The sequence below is a fragment of the Rhinolophus sinicus genome, linkage group LG05 (assembly GCF_036562045.2).
Source record: "Rhinolophus sinicus isolate RSC01 linkage group LG05, ASM3656204v1, whole genome shotgun sequence".
Classification (NCBI taxonomy): Eukaryota; Metazoa; Chordata; class Mammalia; order Chiroptera; family Rhinolophidae; genus Rhinolophus; species Rhinolophus sinicus.
Genome location: NC_133755.1, coordinates 115125001 through 115132531, shown reverse-complemented (window position 1 = coordinate 115132531; position 7531 = coordinate 115125001).

Genomic DNA, 7531 nt, shown 5'->3' with positions numbered 1-7531 from the left:
CTCTTGTGTCTGTGAAAATGGTACTGTTTCCATTTTGTTGACTGCTTTTTGCCTAGTGCAATGCTTACTGCAAAGCAAATGCACAATGAAATATTTTTGAACAAATATATACCATTTCAGTTAAAATTAACCTAACGTTTGTTATGGTTTAGAAAAATTTTTAATAGATGTTGCTTTTTCTTTTAAATTGGGCAAGAGTATGCATTTTGACACTGGTGAAAAGTGAAGTGACCATATAATATGATCATTCCACATTTACTCACCAATTTCCCAGCTGACCCAATTATGCTAAGTGCCACATACCACCTTTATTTCAGAAAAACTGTGCAATATGACAAATTAATTTGGTAAAAATATTTGGTGCATGTAGCTTTAATTATTTATACCATAGCAGAATTTTCAAATCGCATAGAAAAGATAGTAAATATAGTTTCTTTAGCAGAGTAGACTTTGATTTAAGTTTGGAGAGAATGTGAAAACCATTAAATATATTTTTTATTTTTACTTATTTTTTATATTTTTAAATTAAGGTATAATTGACATTAATTTCAGGTGTACAACATTATGATTTGATATTTGTATATATTCCAAGTGTTTACCACAATACGTCTAGTTAATATCTGTCACCATACATAGTTATAACTTTTTTTTCTTGTGATGAGGACTTTTCAGTAATTATGAGTATGAAACCCAAATAAACAGCCACCAGGTTAAAAAAAAATCTACTCTCTTAGCAACTTTCAAATACACAATACAGTATTATTAACTATAGTTACCGTGTTGTATATTACATCCCCATGACTTATTCATTTATAACTGGAAGTTTGTACCTTTTGACCACCTCCACCCATTTCACCCACCTCTCATGCCCCAGCTCTGGCAACACCAATCTGTTCTCTTATCTATGAGCTTGGTTTATTTATTTATTATTATTATTTTAATATTTCACATCTAAGTGAGATGTCTTTCTCTATCTGACTTATTGAACTTAGCATAATGCCCTCAAGTTCCATTCATGTTGTCACAAATGGCAAGGTTTCATTCTTTTTTTATGGGTCAGTAGTATTCCTGTGTGTGTGTGTGTGTGTGTGTGTGTGTGTGTGTGTGTGTGTATCACATCTTCTTTATCCATTCATCCATTGATGGGCACTTAGGTTGTTTCCATATTTTGGCTATTGTAAATAATGCTACAGTGAACAAGGGGGATGTATATGTCTTTTTGAGAGAATGTTCTTGTTTTCTTTGGATACTCAAACATGAAATGCCTGGACTGTATAATAGTTCTATTTTTATTTTTTTGAGGAACCTTCATATCATTTTCCATAGTTACTACAATTGACATTCTGCCAACAGTGCAAAGAGTTCCCTTGTCTCCACATTCCCAGGAACATTTGTTATTTCTTGTATGTTTGATAATTGTCATTCTACTATCAATTAGAATATCTAATTGTGTGAGGTGTGAGGTGATATCTCATTGTGAAAAGGTGTGAGGTGATATCTCACTGTGGATTTGATTTGCTTTTTTCTGATGATTAGTGATGTTGAGCATCTTTTCATGTACCTGTTAACCATCTGTATATCTTTGAAAAAATTCCCTTTCACATCCTCCATCCATTTTTTAAACCTCATTGTTTGATTTTTGCTATTGAGTTGTATGAGTCCTTTATATGTTTTGTATATATATATATTTGATATAGAAGGGTATATATGATATCATATGATATGATTTGCAAATCAATGTAAATTTTTTTTATTTATTTTGGATATATATGACATTTGATGTGTTTATCAGATATATGATTTAGAAATATTTTCAGTAGGTTGCCTTTTCATTTTGTTGACAGTTTTTTTACTGTGCAGAAGCTTTTTAGTTTAATATAGTCTGATTTGTTTATTTTTGCTTATGTTGCCTTCACTTTTGGAGTTAAATCCAAAAACTCATCTCTAAGACCAATGTCAAGTGTTTACTGCTGATGTTTTTTTCTAGGAGTTTATGGTTTCAGGTCTTAGATTTAACTCTTTAATACACTTTGAGTTATTGTGTTTGGTGTAAGATACCGTTTCCCTGAAAATAAGACCTAGCCGGACAATCAGCTCTAATGCGTCTTTTGGAGCAAAAATTAATATAAGTTCCATTATTATATTATATTACATTATATTATATTAAGTTATTTATATTAGATCTGGTCTTATATTATAGTAAAGTAAGACTGGGTCTTATATTAATTTTTGCTCCAAAAGACTCATTAGCGCTGATTGTCCAGCTTGGTCTCATTTTCGGGGAAACCCAGTAGTGGTCCAGTTTCATTGTTTTACATATGGCTGTCCAGTTTTCCCAACACTATTTATTGAAGAGACTGTCCTTTCCCCATTGTATATTCTTTGCTCCTCTGTTGTAAATTAATGACCGTGTATGTACAGCATGGATTTATTTTTGGGCTCTCCATTCTGTTTCATTAATGTATATGTCTGTTTTTATGCCAATACCATACTGTTTTGATTACTATAGCATTGTGGCACAGTTTGAAATTAAGGAGTGTGATACCTCCAACTTTGTTCTTCTATCTCAAGACTGCTTTGACTATTTTGGGTCTTTTGTGGGTCCACAAAAATTTTAGGATTGTTCTATTTCTGTGAAAAATGCCGTTGGAATTTTGATAGGGATTGCATTGAATCTGTGGATTGTTTTGAGTAATATGGACATTTTAACAATATTAATACTTCCAGTCCATGAGCATGGAATATCTTTCCATTTATTTGTGTCTTCTTCAATTTCCATGTTGTATAGTTTACCTCTGGTTAAATTTAGGTGTTTTATTTATTTTAGTTGTTTTATTTATTTATTTTTTGATAGAGTTCCTAATGGGACTGTTTTCTTAATTTCTCTTTCTGATAGTTTTTTATTAGTGTATAGAAAAACAATAGGTTTTTGTATAATGATTTTGCATCCTACAACTTTACTTAATTCATTTATTAGGTCTAAGTTTTTTGTGGAGTCTTTAGAATTTTGTATACATAATATCATGTCATATACAAAGAACAACAGTTGTACTTCTTCCTTTCTGATTTGGATGCCTTTTGTTTCTTTTTCTTGTCTAATTGCTCTCACTAGGACTTCCAATATTATGCTGAATGAAAGTGGGGAGACTAGGCATTTTCGTCTTGTTCCTGATCTTAGAGGAAAAAAGTTTTCCTCTAAGATATACCATTCAGTATAATGTTAACTGTGGGCTTGTCATATATGACCTTTATTATGTTGAGGTATGTTCCTTCTATACCCACTTTGTTGAGAAAGTTATCATAAATGGGGGTTGAATTTTGTCAAATGCTTTTTCTACATCTATTGAGATGATCATGCGGTTTTTGTCCTTCATTTGCTAATTTGGTGAATCATATTGATTGATTTGTGGATCTTGAACCATACTTGCAGCACTGGAAAAAATCTCATTTGATTATGATATATGATCTTTTAATGTATTGTTGAGTTCATTTTGCTAATATTTTATTCAGGATTTGTGCATGAAAAATATTAATGCATTTGAAAATTAGAGAAAAAACATTTTGCTCAAGTATATACAAATCATTTAAGAAAACTGATAATGAACACTCCATAAAACAAGTTTCAATGGATTTCAAGAAGTGAATTTCTAACAATTTTTATTGATTAGAAAGCATCTCAGTTATAAATCAAAAACAAAAAGATACTAGGAGAAAATTATAAACACATTTCTAAATAAATCATGACTAATAAAAGAAATTATGATGTTAACTATGAAATACTTAGCACCAAATGATCACAAAATACCAAAATTGTAGCATGCATCTATTAAAGCCCTTAATGCATGTATAATAAATTTTAAACAGATAAAAATAAGGAGCCAAGCATCCAAAAAGAGAATACTGATTTGAATAAACAAGAAAGAAAATAATAAAGATAATATCAGCATTTCATAATATATAAATATAGAATAAAAAGAACCAACAAACAAAATGTTAGAAAAGATTAACAAAATTACAAACTTTAGGCAAAATTTATCATAAAAATAAGTAACAAAGACATAAATATTGTTATTACAAAAGTGATCATAACAAGAAATACAGTAGATATTAATAATTTTATGTCAGCAAACATAGTATGTTAGAAAATACTATGAATAACTTTATGTCAGCAAATTCAAAAGCAAATAAAATTGACATGTTCTCAGATAAATAAAATTTATCATCACTAAATCAAGAAAAATGCAAAACTGTGCAATTCTGTAACAATTACAGAAATTGAATTAGTGGTTAAAGTCCACTGACAAAGTCCACTCACTCTAGCTGATTCTAATTGTATATAAACTATTCAAGAGACAAGTAAAGCAAAATACTTCTCTACTCATTTTATGATTCTAGTTATAACCTCCCCAAATCATACACGAACATACAAAAATTGAAAATGATAGCTAAATTGCATTTAAGAAAATAAAGTATCTTTTATAAAACGTTAGTAATCTCAGTCCTGTAGATCCTAAAAAAATAGTAATAACATACATATTATTGTAAAATGATTTACTTCAGTGGTACAAGAATGATCTAACATGAAATTCCAGGTAATTTATATGACATATAAAGAAAAATCATGGTATAATACATGTCTTTAATATTTGAAAAAAGTAAAAGATATCATTTCCCCCCCTCACCATCACACTTGTCCTAGCCAGCATGTTAGACAAGAGGAAAAAAAAAAAAAATCAAGAGTAGGAAAGGAGTAAACAAACCTGCCTTTATTCAAAGACAATATGAGTATTACATAGTAACCCACAGAGAATCTCCAGTACAATTTTTGGGTTTGAAAAAAATGCAAGAAATTTGCTTATGTAAAATCAACACACACATGTGTGCACACAGCAATTACATTTAGTAATCCGGCAGTAAACTTTTAGAAAATATAGTTTAAAGAATGTATTTAAAATATCAACTAAATAAAGGGTACATAGGAACATATTTATCAAAAGTTTCCATGTTTATGGAGAAAATGCAAAATTTTATTATAAAAAGATGTAAATAAAGTTATACTTTATTCATGAATAGAAATACTCACTGTAGCAAAGACAACAGTTTTCCACAAATTGGTTTATAGTTTAAATATTTGAAATCAAAATTAGAATGTTGAAAATATCTTTAATTTCTATAAGGCAATAAGGGAACACCAACAGTCAAATAGAAAAATGGGAAATTCATAGAAAAGGAAACAAAAATGGACAAAAATATAAGGAGAGTTCAATATCACTAATTAGGGAACTATAAATTACAGCCACATTGAAATACCAGTTTATGCCCCTCACATTAATAATTGATAATTATGTAGAATGGTAGTTATGTACTCCACAAAAATAGAGAAGTAATTAGAATTCTTATACAGTCCAGGGTTAGTGTAAATTATTTCTGTTGCCTTGGAAATCATCTGGCTATTCCCAGGAATTTGGAAATGTGTGTACCCCATAATTTAGAAATTCTATAATACCAGGTACACGTATAGAGTGCTTATGTTAGCATTTTTTGTAATAGCAACAAATTAGAAACAATCTAAATGTTAAATGTTCATGAAATGGAGAATAAACAACTTTTGTGATATTTATATAATTGAATATCATATAGCATGAAAGAATGAGTAAACAAGAACTAAACATGTCAATACTAATAAATCTTTCCAACATAATATAAATGTAAATACATCTTTAAATTGTGATTCAATTTATAGAAAGTTTAAAAATAGGCAAAACAACACTACATTACTGTTTAAAAATATATCCATATTAAATAAATATGTAATGAAATGACAAACAGCAAAATGAATAAACATAGTCATAGGAAGGGAAAAGAATGTCATTAGGGAGGGGCATTCAGGGGGCTTCGGTTCTACTGGTAATGTTTTATTACCTAAGTGGGATGGTGAGTGTGCGGGTGTTTATTAGTCTCTGTCCTGTTTTTGGCTGTCTTAAGTGTTCCTTAATAGATGTTTATATTGTAGGAAAGGTGAGTACAGGAAAGAAGAAGAATGTAAAAGGAATGAAAGATGGAAGGGAGGTTGGAGAAACGGAGCAAAGGGGTGGGGAGAAGAGGTTATAGAGCCAGGATGAGCACCAACTTCACATTTCTGCACACGTTCTGGTGTCAGTGAGACTTGGGTATAAATCCCAGCTCAAACATTTAGTAGCAGCGTGATCTTGGGCAATGTACTGAACCCCTCTAAGCCTTATATTCTCATCTGTAAAACAGGATAATTATGAAGTCTACCTCAACAGGTTGCTCTGGTGATGAAATAAGGAAATACAGGTAAAGCACTTAGCAGAATTCCTATTATATATTAAGTATGTAATAAATCTTGGTAACTGTTACTTTTTGTCCTTGAAGCCACCACTGAAACTATGTCTTCTTCTATCAGCAGCAGTGCCTTCCATTTGGCAGCTAAAACAGTTTATATTTATTTGATCCATACAGCATCTGGACAGATGGGCAGGAAAGATACTCTAGAAATTAACTGACTTTTCCAGAGTCCTTCTTATGAGTTGGAACTTGAAATCGCTCTCCATGTTCCCCAAACAGTGTTCTTTTAGTCCATCATGACTGTCACCTTTCATAGGTGATGATTTCCATGTGGATAGTGACTATTTGTTATTCTGTTTTGCTTTGTATTCATTACTGCACTTTCTTAGAACTCTTCAAAGGGTGTGTGCCCCACAAAAATAGAAATTGACTAATTGGTTAATGCTGAAAATAGCATTAACCGATTTTATCACAGTGGATTTTGGATTTTCTTCAATTACCAGTACTTACCAAGAGTTTTAAAAGCAAGATGAAAACAGTAGGATGAAACTGTGCAGCACTCATTTGTGGCAGAGGTTTGAGTGTTACCAACAGTGGGTAAGGAAAAGAAAGGGTGTGCTCCATAAACATCCGGGTTACATACCTACATTTTATATTTGTCTGTCACATACGTGGGGTTTATTTCCTCTTTTGAATCAGCATAAGTATGTGTGAGACTTATTAGGAGTGAACCAGAGACAGAAACACAAGAATTAAAATATTGAGGAGGACACTAACCTCAGTGTGAATGCAAGGCCAAGGCCAAATAGACTTTGAAGAAAGTCTGCACTGGCGGAAGGAAAAGACCAGAGCTTTCAGGCATGAAACCTCTCTGAGAAAACAGCCCTCACGCAGTCCAAAACAGCGCCCAAATGCAGGCTCCTAACTGCTTTCTTCAGTGACAAGAAGGACTCATTTGTTACTGAAGAAAAAATGTCTTCCAAAACAATGTCTTTCCAAGTAGCCACAGTGTGATGACAAGACCTGAGGTATGCAGACTTGAAAGATAAATTACTGTCCCTGAGGTGACTAACCACAATGTTCTTTAAATGACAGTGATGGAGATTAAGAGGCTGTGGAGCCAAGGCACCAGCAAAGACAAGAATCAAATCACCCTGAGGATGGTTTCCCACGTGATAGAGTGGAATGTATCTGCAGATGTGTTCTCAGCCCCCCAAATGGG